Raw genomic sequence first — 12,591 nt, forward strand, 5'->3', positions numbered from 1 at the left:
TCCCTGGACCATACCACCACAATCAGATACATTTTACTTAGGTAGTGGAGCCCAGTTGCAGAATTGTTCTGGCTGTCCATGGTGCTAAATGGGAGCCACGAGAATGCTGGTTTTACTGCTTACACAGTGCTACAAGAACCAGAATGCAAAAACACAACAGATGTACAACTGCTGATGTCGGATGAAGGCTGCATGGAGTTCATTGTAGATGCAGCTTTGAGTGTGGGGGTTAGTTGCTGGATTTGCGACCAACAACCCCTGGCATCGGTAAGCTCGGCACAAAGGTACTGGAACTTTACTGAAACCCGGGGAGTGAGGTAGGGGCCTGAAAGTTAGTGGCAGGCAAGACTACAACTCCCGCAATATTCTAGATCACCTGGATTTGGGCAATCCCACGGAGGGATTCTTCAGATCCGGTGAGTGTTTTTTTACCTGCATTTTGCAGGTGACTATTTTCACTAGTCCAGGGGAGTCTGAGGGTTCTCCTGGCTTCCACAGGAGTCCCTCTCGTAGGGAGTGCCAGGTTTTAGCCAAGGATGCAGCTCTATCACTCATTCCCAAGTCTGTTGCTACAGGGACAAAGTATCCCTCCTTTGCTTTGGTACTGTGGGCAAAGTCTTGTTGACGACAACATGGGTCTCCTCTTGGTCCTTCCTTGATGCAAGATGTTTAGATTTGAGGTTCTGGTGTCTGTGGTCCCTTAAATTCTGGATTTAGGGGAATTAGGGCTGTGGGAGGTAGTAGCCAATGGGCAGCTAGTCCTTGCAGCTAGTAAGCCCCTGAGGTGACCACATCCAGGGGTGTAGTTCACCTTTTCTACCCTGAACCCTGTATTCTGCCATTCTTAAAGATGGCAAAAATCAAATTGTGGTGTACAAACCAGGCTGCTCACCCTGGAGGAGTGGCTAGCCTTCTGGGGGTGTACACCTCCTTGCATAGCTAATTTTTCACTTGGCAAGGTGCAAATGTGACTTGGGCAGGGGGAGGGCTGTTTCCTCCATTGGTAGTCAGCCCTGATGTATATCAGAGGTGGTGCAGCCTTTGAAGCTCACCGCCTTGATGTGCCACTTCACTAGCCTGCTTGTGAGGAGGGAGGTGTAACCTACTTCCTTCCAACGCCTTTGTTCCTGACTCCTGGGAGTGATCACACTGCCTAGCAGGAGGTCAGGATCCTGTCTTGGTGGCAGCAGGCATGGGAAAGCCACCTGGGTGCAAGCCACGCCACCCAGGGCAAGAGATTTGTGTCAGGGGTGAGAAGTCATGTTGTTTGATACCAATCATGACATATTTTGGCGGTACCATAATAGAGCTATCAACCTCGAGAATGCCCGGGTGGCAGCCCAGGTTATCCTATGGACCACTCTCTCTTATAGTAGTTTCCAATGGGGAACACCACTTTAGGGACATATAGGTTTGCACTTATATGTCCTCAACTTTAACATACTGTAACCTGCCTTTTGGGCTGAGTAGGCCTACCTTAGGGGTGCCTGATATAGTTTAAAGATAGTGCATTTGACTGAAATATACATGGTGAGGGCACAGTCAAGTTCAAGCAGTTTGCATGCTTCTGCAGTCTACAATGGCAGGCCTGCCATCATTAGTTTGCATGGGTTACTCAGGGTGGTAAAAAACTGTGCTGCAGACCTCGGAACCCCTATACCACCTGTGCCCTGGGTACCACTGGTTCCATATACTAGGCTCTTATAAGGGCGTTAAGCTTTTGCCAATGCGGGATTACCAGACTAACATTATGGTTTTCTGAGAAGCACAGGAACTGGGTTCTCGGCAGCAAACTCCAGTGCACTATCAGAGTCATATTCATCAGCATTTGGATCAAAAAGTGTGAGGGGGCATATAAAAAAGAGAACTTTTCTACAGTAGGATTTTGGGAACTGGCAATTAATTCACAGAAGGTAATATTCTGAATTTGGGAGATCTGGTTAGAGATTGAAATGACACCAGAATACCAAAAGAGAGTTTTTTGTGAGAGGAGTGATGTGGCTCTGGTGAGTAGTCTGTTGGGAAAATGTACCCTACTAAAGTTTGCATCATGGGAAGAGAGCTGCTGGATGTTATGGTCAGGGGGTATGTCTTAGAGAACAGGTCTGCTGGTGATGATGTTTACCAGGCCACATTTGCAAGGGAGGATGCCTCTGGAAGAGAGGAAGTTAAAGTTGAAGTTAAAACATTTATAAAGCGCTCGTATACCGAACGGTTTCATGGCGCTGAGGACGGACATACCGGAAAAGGCAGAAAGGGAGGCCGCCTATTGTGAGAAAGCGCGTGAAAAAAGCTGGGTCTTGAGAGCCCTGCGAAAGATCGAGTAGGAAGTAGCTGTCCTAATACTGAAGGGAAGAGCATTCCAAAAAGCAGGGGCCACGGTGGAGAACCTCATGCTGAGTTTTTTTTCCTCCTAAATCGGGGGACGCACAAGAGGAGCTTGAGGAGGACCGCAGATCCCTGTTAGGAACATAAGCTGTGATTTTTGAAGCTAGAAATGCTGGCCCGGTGCCTGCTAAGGCCTGAAAGATCAAGCATCCCATTTTGAACAAAGAGCGTTCAGAAAGAGGGAGCCAATGTAAGGATTTTAGCAATTGAGTGGCGTGATGATGCTTGGGCAGTTTAAAGATTAGACGAGCAGCTTGATTCTGGATCAGTTAGAGACGGCGCAGCCCGTATGCGGGAGCCCCAGCATATAGCGCATTGCCGTAGTCCAGGCGAGATACAATCATAGCTAGTAGGATGATTTTCAGAGCTGTAGTGTAGAAGAAGCGAGAGATCTTGCGTATGACACGGAGCTTGAGGAAACAAGATGATACCACAGCGCTGACTTGAGAATGCATAGAGAGATCAGAGCTGACTCTTATCCCAAGAGTTTTAACGGAGGTAGAGGGAGGGGGAGAGGGGCCCAAGGAGGGGGGCCAGAATGCAGAGGACCAGGGGCTGGAGATGCCACCCGTGAGTACTAGCTCGGTCTTATCGGGGTTCAGTTTAAGATGATTAAAATTCATCCAGTCCCTGATAAAGAGCATTGTGGATTAAACGTTAAGAGCAGAAGCAGAGGAGGAGGATAGATTAAAGACATGACATTCCCAGGGATTGAGGTCTACAGAGGGTTCCATTAGAAGAGAAATCTTTTCTGGGAACATATCCATGGAAAATATATCTGCAGGGGGCATAGATATGCCCTAAGAGACAGCTAAACTGCCCTGGGAGAGAGATCTGTAGGTAGTGAGATAAATACCAAGAAAAAGAGGTGTAGGAGGGTGATGCACCTGAGGGAGCTTGTCTTGAGAGGGAGATTGGCGTGGATTCATACGTGCCATAGTAAAAAGACTGAGAGAGGAATCATATGTGCTAAGTTGGAGAGATCTGCATATATATTATAGGGTGTAACTTGTGACATAGATGTGTAGTGCTGCGATGTGCCTTTGCATAGAGATCTGCATGGGATGAGATGTGCCCTACGAGAAAGATAAGCAAAGTGTACAATGCAACTTCGGAATAATATATCATAAAGGTGAGATATGCCGAGTCTGACATCTTTTTTTGATAGATATATGTGAGAGATGAATTGTTTGATGGGCCATGAGAGAGAGAATCTCAAGAGCATGTCATATGCCTTTCCAAAGACATGTGTAGGATGTACCATTGTAAACGTATCTGTAGGGAATAATAAGTGACTAGGGAGATATGTGCAGGGACGATGTGCTGGCTTGGTAAAGTGATCTGTAGGGGTAAGAATTTCCCTTGAATATAGTTATGCAGAGATTATGTCTGATACAGAGATTTGAACAGGCTGATGTGTTACCACAGAGGGGTCTGTGGCTGGTGAGCCACAAGGTAAAGAATCAGGGGGGTTGAGATATGCTTTTGAACAGAGATATACCTGAAAGTGATGTACCATGGAACCGTGAGAGCAAGGGAGGCTTTGAAGGGAACAATAGGGGTGAGATCTGCAAATGCAAAAAAGGTCTGCACATGGTGTTGTGTGAGCAAGATCTACAAGGGGGGAAATGTGTCTTGTGGTAGAGATCCACAGAGGTTCACATCTACCATGGAAAAGAGATCTGCATAGCTTGATTGAGTATTCTGGGTCGGTTCAAAGGGGGATTATGTAACCTGAGACTGAAGTCCCTAGGTAAGAAATGTGCCCAAGGATGGTGGTCTGCTGAGTGATGAGCAATGTGAGACAGAAGCAGAATCTTCAGGGATAATATGCACCCTGTGATTAAGAAATGTGGGACATGTACTGTGACAGAGATATATGATGGTTTATATTTGCCTTGGAATAAAATCTTCAGGTATGATTTGTGTCAAAGGTTTGTACAGCAGTGAAGTTATCCTAAGGATGATGTACCAGGGAGGAATCATCTGCAGGAATTGAGTTGTGCCATGGAGGAGAGCTATGCAAAAGTGTGGAGTGCAAAAGCAAAGTTGTGCAGCAGGTGTGAACTTCCCTGTGAGAAAGATCTGCAATGTTTAGGATGTTCAGTGTGAAGGAGATATGTGGTGGTGGTATTAAGTGTGTGAGAGATATCTGCAAAAGAAATGGGTTCTAGAAGATATCATCAATGTCTCCATCAACTAAGCCACATTCCTGACACCTGGAAACATGCCACCATCATGCAGATGCTCAATACACCATCCACTGACCCAGCCACGCTTTCCAACTACAAACCCATCTCTCTCTTACCATACCCAGAAATGGTCATAGATAAACTAATCAACTGACTCATCACCGACCACCTAGCAACTATCAGCTCCTCAACACCATACAGTCCAGATTCAGGCCCAACCACAGTGCAGAAACAGCACTCATTGCACTCACAGATGAGATCTGCATGATTCTTAACAGAGGAGATTGCAGCCCTCATTCTCCTGGACCTCACACCCCATCTTCATCCGGTGCATGCATGAGACTGGCATCCAAGGGCTTTCTCTCCGCCTGATCTTCTCATTCCTAAGCGATAGAACACAAGTTGTCAGCCTGGCACCTTACACCTCGGAAGCTCGCAAACTCACCAGGTGAGTACCTCATGCTTTATCTCTCACCCCACTCTCTTCAATGTATATATCAGCCTTCTGGCCAACCTCATTGTGCACACAACATCCTCTCCTACACCGATGACATGTAACTCATACCCCCCTCTAGGATAAGACCCCCAGCACTAGAAAGAAGTTCACATGTGCATGACTGAAGTCGCTAACTGGATGAAAGCCAACTGTCCCAAGCTCAACACTGGTAAAACAGAAGTAGTGATCTTCGACAAGAACACCTCAGTATGGGACTCCAACAGGTAGGCAGCTTAACTTGGATTGATACTCAGAACCCAAGCCAGGACACTCGGAATAATTATCAATAGCAAACTGGACATAACCGCATAAGTCAACACTGTCCCTGCATCCTCCTTCCAAACCCTGGAGATGCTGAGGAAGATCTTCAAATGGTTTCCAAGCAACACAAGAAAAAATGTCACTTGCATCCTAGTCACTGACAAGTTGGACTACGGGAACACCCTCCACGTTGTGTTCATCAAGCAACTCACAGAACTTGCCAGCCAGACTTATCATAAACCTCCCACACAGAACCTACATCACACCACACCTCAGGGAACTCCACTAGCTCCTGATATACAAATGCATTCAATTCAAACTCCTCACACACACATTCAAGGCACTACACAACACAGGCCCTACCTACCTGAACAGTTGCATCTTCTTCCACCAACCACCCAGACACCTCCGCTCTGCAGGACTCTTACTCGCACACATCACACTCATACAAAGAACCATATCAGGAGTACAAGTGTTCTCTTACATTGCGCCCAAAGCATGTAACAGCCTCCCACTTCAAATCAGAGCCTCCGCCTCTGTTGAATTCCACAAGACACTGAAGTCCTGGCTTTCCAATAAACCAACTTATCATAGGCTGAGCAAGGTACACACACCTGCTCAGTGCCAGTATACCCTCGCAAGTGATATTTCACTTTACAAATACACACATAACAAATATTTGAAATAATTAGATCATTTTATTACAATTATTTGTTTTCAATATGTGTATTTATGTATTGGGTATTGTATTGGGTGGGCACAGTATTATCAAAAATGTATTTTATTTGTATTTTTTTATCTTTTTTATCTTTTCAATTATTGTATTTATTATTATTGTTTGTTAACTTGTTTATTAATGTATTCATTTTTAATTAATTTTCATTCTTTTTTGGATTTTATTGGAGAACTAGTGTGGGTAGTAGTTTAAGATAATAGTTTAAATCATTAAATATTTTAATACAAGTATTAGTTTTCAATACATGTGTTTATATTGATTTAAAATATAGTAGAAATATAATCACAATTATATTGGCGCTTATTAAGTTTAAAATATTTGATTACATATGTAAATAATGCTTCATTTTGTAAAAGGAGGGTGATTTTAATTTTTAGTGGTAACGCTAATTTTATGCATTTTTGAAATAATATTTGTAATTTATAAAATTAAAGGAATGCTTTTGCAAACATTTTAAAAAAACATTTAAATTAAATACATATTCTATGTAATAAAATGTAGCTTTACAAATTTTTTTTAGAATTGGTTTACAATGTAAAAGTCAAAATATATCTATGAAATTTTGGTTTATGAATTTTCAAATCTTCCTAAAATATTTAGAATGGATTTACAAATCAGAAATCCTCATTTATGAGTTTCTTATCGCTGAAAAAACTCAAAACGTTCGCCTGTGTTTAGTTTTTGCAATTCGCAAAGCTTTATACAATTTTTTTTCAGTTTAATGATTGTCATTTGCATATGTAATGCATGGTGTGGTTTACACAACTTCTTATTCACTGTCACTTACTGCTGCATAGCATAATTTAAAATCATCCTAAATTAGACCATTTTTGTGAATTGGTCCCTAAATATTTGAGGAAATAAGGTTTAATAATAATTTTAAAAATACAAAGTGTTTGAAAAAATATATACATTTTAATAAATAAAACAGTTACTTTAAACACACAGGGGCAGATGTGTCAAGATTCCATTTTGAGAATTCTAAATAGCGATTTTTAGCGAATCGCTATTTAGAATTCGCAAAATGGAATGTATGTAAAAAATTGCTAATTTTTTGCGATTCCTTAAAATTCTTTATTTGCGAATTCGCATTTTGCGAATTCGCAAATAAGGAATAATTTCCCATGCATTCCTATGGGCCAAGAGGCCCATAGGAATGATTGTGAAATAATTCTCAAATTGCCAATTCGCAATTTGCTAATCGCAATTTGAGAATTATTTCAAGGGTGCAGGGGTGTCTCAAAGACACCCTGCTGCACCCAGGGCCGGACTGACTACCGGGCAGTTTGGAATACTGCCAAGCTGGGGGCTGATTTAATTGCAGTGGGGGCTGATTTCGTTCATGGAGACCTGCGTGTGCTTCGAAATAATGAAAGCAAAACTAATTTTATTTTGTACACGCAGGTCCCCATCAACGAAATCAGCCCCCAGCTCAGCAGCATTCCAAACTGCTCGGTAGCCAGTCCGGCCCTGGCTGCACCCCTGAAATGTACATGTGTGTGCATATGGCGCACATACATGCCCTATGGGCATGTGTGTGCGTCACATGCCACCTTCAAAAATGCCAAATTGTGCATTTTTAAAAGAATTTGCAAATTAACATCAACTACAAGTTGGTGTTAATTTGCGATTTCTTAAACAAAATTTGCAATTTAAAAATGCTACATACATAGCATTTAAGGAATCTCAAAATTTGCGATTCCATAAATGCTATGGCAAAATAAGGAATCGCAAATTTTTGCGATTCCTTAATTTGCGAATTTTTGATGCATGCCAAAACATGCAAAAAGACCGTTTGCGACTCGCAAAGGCCGAAATTCTGCGAATTTCGGCCTTTGCGATTTGCAAAAGGCTTGATACATCTAGGCCACAATTTTTTTTAAAAGTACTTGTTTTCTACAATGTTTGCATAATATGGATTATAAAAGTAACTCATATCACTCCAAATATATACACTTTCCCTTGTGTTTGTAGGACTGGAGTTAGAATATTATATATGACCCACATCCTCAATTACATGACTCCCCCGCATTTAGTGCATGTAATTGCTCTCCCTCCAATTACATGCACTTTTCTCAGTGTTTGTGGGACTGCAGTTAGAATTGAAAATCTGACCTCCACCAAATAAATGCCCTTACCACAATGATTGTTAGAATAATAAATATATCCTCAACCAAATAGATACACTATCCCCAATTTTAGTGGGACTAGATTTAAACAGTGAATTTAACAGTCCCACATATGTGCAATTTCCCCAGTGTTACTAGCACTGGAGATAGACTAGGAAATATGATTTCCCTCAATTATATGCATTTTCCCTAATGAATGTAAGATTGGAGTTAAAATAGTGAACAGTTATATAGAACCACACTTAACCTGGATTATGATGCGTCATCAACACCGTCTGTTGACCCATTTCAGGCTGAATCTATTTCCCCGCCTCATCATCTCTCATCATGGTTGTTTTTCAAATTCTGACCTGCCCCATAGCGTATGTGACAATATAATGACTAACAACACTTTACATGTCACTATGCTTTGCCCAATATATAATAATCTGTGGCACGAGTTCCTGTTTCCGATCTTAAGGCCAATTAATTTTACCCAAGTCAGGCCTGATATGTTGTTTTTACAGTTCTTAAATTCTCCTTCTGTGTATTTTTACCTGGTACGCTTTATGATGGGGGTTTTAAAACATGAATGAGTCTGACGATGATAACCTGTATGTTAAGTTTTATGATATGTTAGGTTTTTTATGATTTTATTTGTAAAATCGAATAAAGAAATTTGATTTGATAGTGGATATCCTCCCCAAAATATATGCTATGTCCAAAAAGTTAGTGGGATTGGAGTTAGAATAGTAAAAATTAAGTCCATAATTATGTGTACTTCCCTCAATGTTTGTGGGACATGAGTTACAATAATACATTTGACTCCCCCAAATATATGCACTTTGCCCATTGGTTCTAGAGTAGAACTTAAAGTAGCAAATATGAAGCCCCCTCTCAATTATATGCACTTCCCCATTGTACTTAGGACTGGAGTTAGAATAATAGAAGAAATCGGGTTATTGGTTGAGGGAGATAGAGGCCGCACTCAGGCAATACCCACAATCCCGGTAAGGGGGAACCACAGAAGTCACTAAATTAACCTGTGCTCAACGCTCTGGCAGCTTGGCACTAATCAGTCAGTGTATAGTATTTAAACAGCGCACAAAGAGTAATAAAGTGGAAGCAAAACTCACTTTCCAATTTAGAAAAATAGAGTACATTTTAATAAATAAAACAATACCAACATGACAAAAATTCAATCATTAGAACCAGAGACATGCAAGATTCAGGTAGATCTAGTGCTAGATCTAGTGCTAGAAGCAAAAAGTGCCACTTGTGACATTTGGTCGTGCTAGACTGGGATAAGTCACAAGTGCAGGCCGACCACGATGGAGTGCGGGCCAGATACAGAGACTAGGTTAGTTCCACTGAAGAATTTACATTCTCAAAGTATGGCGAGAAGAGTTCTGTTTGCAGTGTAGGTGGTAGCGTGGAGCAGGGAGAGCATTTTGGATGGACATTGCTGTAGTGCAAAGAGCTGGACGGAGGACGTTGGCTGTCATTGATGTAGAGCAAAGAGCTAGTTGAAGTTTGCAGACAGTTGTTGCTGGTGGTTTGTGTTGGCAGTCACTGCAATCTGTTGTTGCTATAGTGCAAAGGGCAGATCTCACTTTGATAGTCATCATCGGCAGTTGCTGTAGAGCAGAATCAGGTTTGCTGGAGCTTTGTGTTGGTGGTAATCACAGGCAGCAGAGTCTCAGCACCAAATGGCTCATTCACAGTCATGAAAAGCCCAAAACACCAGGATTTCACTTTTCTTCACAAGAGGAGCTCAACTGATGCCAGACAAGGGTCCAGGACCTAGGGAGGCACATTCTGGGCAACAGGAACTCACTCCAGCAGAGGCTAGTAGAGCTCAGCCATATCTAGTTGCACGGCCAAGCAGGTCCAGGGAAGGCATGTCTATTTGCAAGGCCTTCCAGACAGAGCGCTGTCTAGCAAGAATACACAAAACCCAACAGGAGAGCCATTCACAGTCATTTTTGCCCAGGAGACTGGCAGCAGGCATCAAGTGGTTAGGGTAAGGACATTTTAAAAGTGGAATTTTCAGATTTGTGACTTAAAATGTGATTTTACCATTAAAGAGGACAATAAATTTCATTTTCTTTGCGTCTTAAAATAACCTTTCTGACTGCTCCCAATCAAAAGATTTAAATACAGTGCACCTGCCCTATTGGCCTTTAGGGCCTAACCTAGAGGTGACTTATATGTATTAAAAAGGAAGGTTTGGACCTGGTAAAAAGTTGATTTTGCCAGGTCAACTTGGCAGTTTAAAGCTGCACTACAGGCTCCAAAGGCAGGCCTGAGACATGTATGAAAGTGCTACTTTAGTGGGTAGCACAATGAGTGCTGCAGACCCACTACAAAAAAAAACAAAAAAAAACAACTACTAGCATTTAATTTACAGTCCCTGGATATATGCAGTACTACTTTACTAGAGACTTGCAAGTAAATTAAATGTGCCAATCATGTGTAAACCAATTTTAACATTTTTAAGGTAGTAAGCACTTTAGCACGGGTTAACAGTGGTAAATTGCACAGAGGCCTAATACCAACAAAAATAAATTCAGAAAACAGGAAGGGTGAAGACAAAACGTTTGGGGAAAAACATACCAAGGATATCAGGCCTAACAAGTACTACATATGTCCTCCTCAAACATACACACTTTACACAATTCTACAGATATTGGAGTGCGAATAATAAATGTGATTCCCCCAAATATATGCGCTTTCCTGAATGTTTGTATGACTGGAGTTAGAATAGTAAATGTCATCTATGTGTGACAATATGGATATATTTTAATGTTTTTAGTGTTGCAAGTAATAATTTATATTTTAGCAACAGCTTACAGTTTTTTGTGTTTTATTGATCTTTTACTTTTTTTGCGTTCCTGTTATTAATTAAATAATTTGTAAAACTTTTGAGATTTAATAGTTTTATTTCATTATGTACATTGGTTGAATGAATATAGAGTATGTATTTTGCAAGATATGTATTTTTGTTATAAAAATATATTCACAAAAAATGAAATACTTCATAATTTTGCTGACTTCTTTATAATATAGCAATTAACATTTTAATTGTAAAAAATATACTCTTGAATATATCTAATATTACTTATATGCTTAGAGGAAGGAACTTGGAACATGTGAATGTAGTTATTTATAATGGATTTGTTTGTATTTAGTTAAAAAAAAAATTTAATTTGTCTTAAAAAATACAAATATATCAATTTCTCTCATGTTTGAGTAGAAGAGTATTTTTAAATATTTTAAATATATTTCTTAAAGACACTATGTTTTTGTAGTTGGTATTTTGGTTAATTTCAATGTTGTAAAACTTTGGCTGCAGATATTTTAAACGTTACATTTTTTGGATGTCTGTATTGTGGTAGTAGATATTTTGGTCATTTCAATAATAAGTATAGGAAAAGGTAATGTTGGTCAAAATATATATTTATCAATATTGTAATCTTCATTTTTTTGTAGATTTTTTTTAGTTGATATTAAAAACTACAGACCAAAGTGGAGTGTACTAATTAATAACAATGCATTCTGTTAGAGTCATTGACATCAATTTTGGGTGATGATGGATAGCAAATGCCACCTCTGGCCCTCCAGATACTGCTGTTCTAACCCCTGGTCTCAATAATTTTTTATTTTTTTTTTAGAGTTTTATATAGCGCGAACTAGACCCGAACCGAATCAGGTATCAGAGCGCTTTACATAGCACCAGTTACATTACATGAGGACACACTTTCATTTTAGGCGCGGGGAGATTAAGTGATTTGCCCAGAATCACAGGAGGTTTATGGCGTCGTTACCGAGACTCGAACCCAGATCCCCAGGTCCGAGGTCGAGCGCCTTAGAATAGTTGCAAAAACTCATCAGGAAATACAAAGTATTAGTGCTACAAGGGCAAGATGTACAAAGCTTTTGGCAGCTCGCAAACGGCCCGATTGCGACCTGCAATAAGCATTTTTATACGTACAAAGCCCAATTTGCGAATTGGTATTATGTGGCACTATTAGAAAGGGACGTGCAAGGGCATCCCTTCCTAATAATGAGCTGCATGGGTATGTATGAATGTTTTGCGACCGGAATGCAGTCACAAAACATTCATACTTTACCGACTCAGTCAAGTTCCCCTTTGTGAATGAGGGCGCCAAAATGTTTTAAGACTCTAAAAAAATGAAAAGGAAACTTTTTATTTTTATTTTTTAAATCCATCCAGATTTCCTTTTAGTAAAACCGACTGCAGTTCAAAATAAAAAACTGCTTTATTTAAAAAGCAGTCACAGACATGGTCGTCTGCTGACCACAGCAGTCCATCCCTATGAGTGCTAGCCGTTTCCAACGGATCGCACATTGCGACCTCCTTCATAAATATTAATAAGGCAGGTCCCT

General features: G+C 40.6%; 1 protein-coding gene across 2 annotated transcripts in view; it reads right to left on the minus strand.

Annotated features, from left to right (window-relative positions):
* Positions 1 to 12,591, minus strand: part of DIPK2B (divergent protein kinase domain 2B) — a 262,885-nt gene that overhangs the window by 234,652 nt on the left and 15,642 nt on the right. The window lies entirely within an intron of this gene.

The sequence above is a fragment of the Lissotriton helveticus genome, chromosome 8, assembly GCF_964261635.1.
Source record: "Lissotriton helveticus chromosome 8, aLisHel1.1, whole genome shotgun sequence".
Taxonomy (NCBI): Eukaryota; Metazoa; Chordata; class Amphibia; order Caudata; family Salamandridae; genus Lissotriton; species Lissotriton helveticus.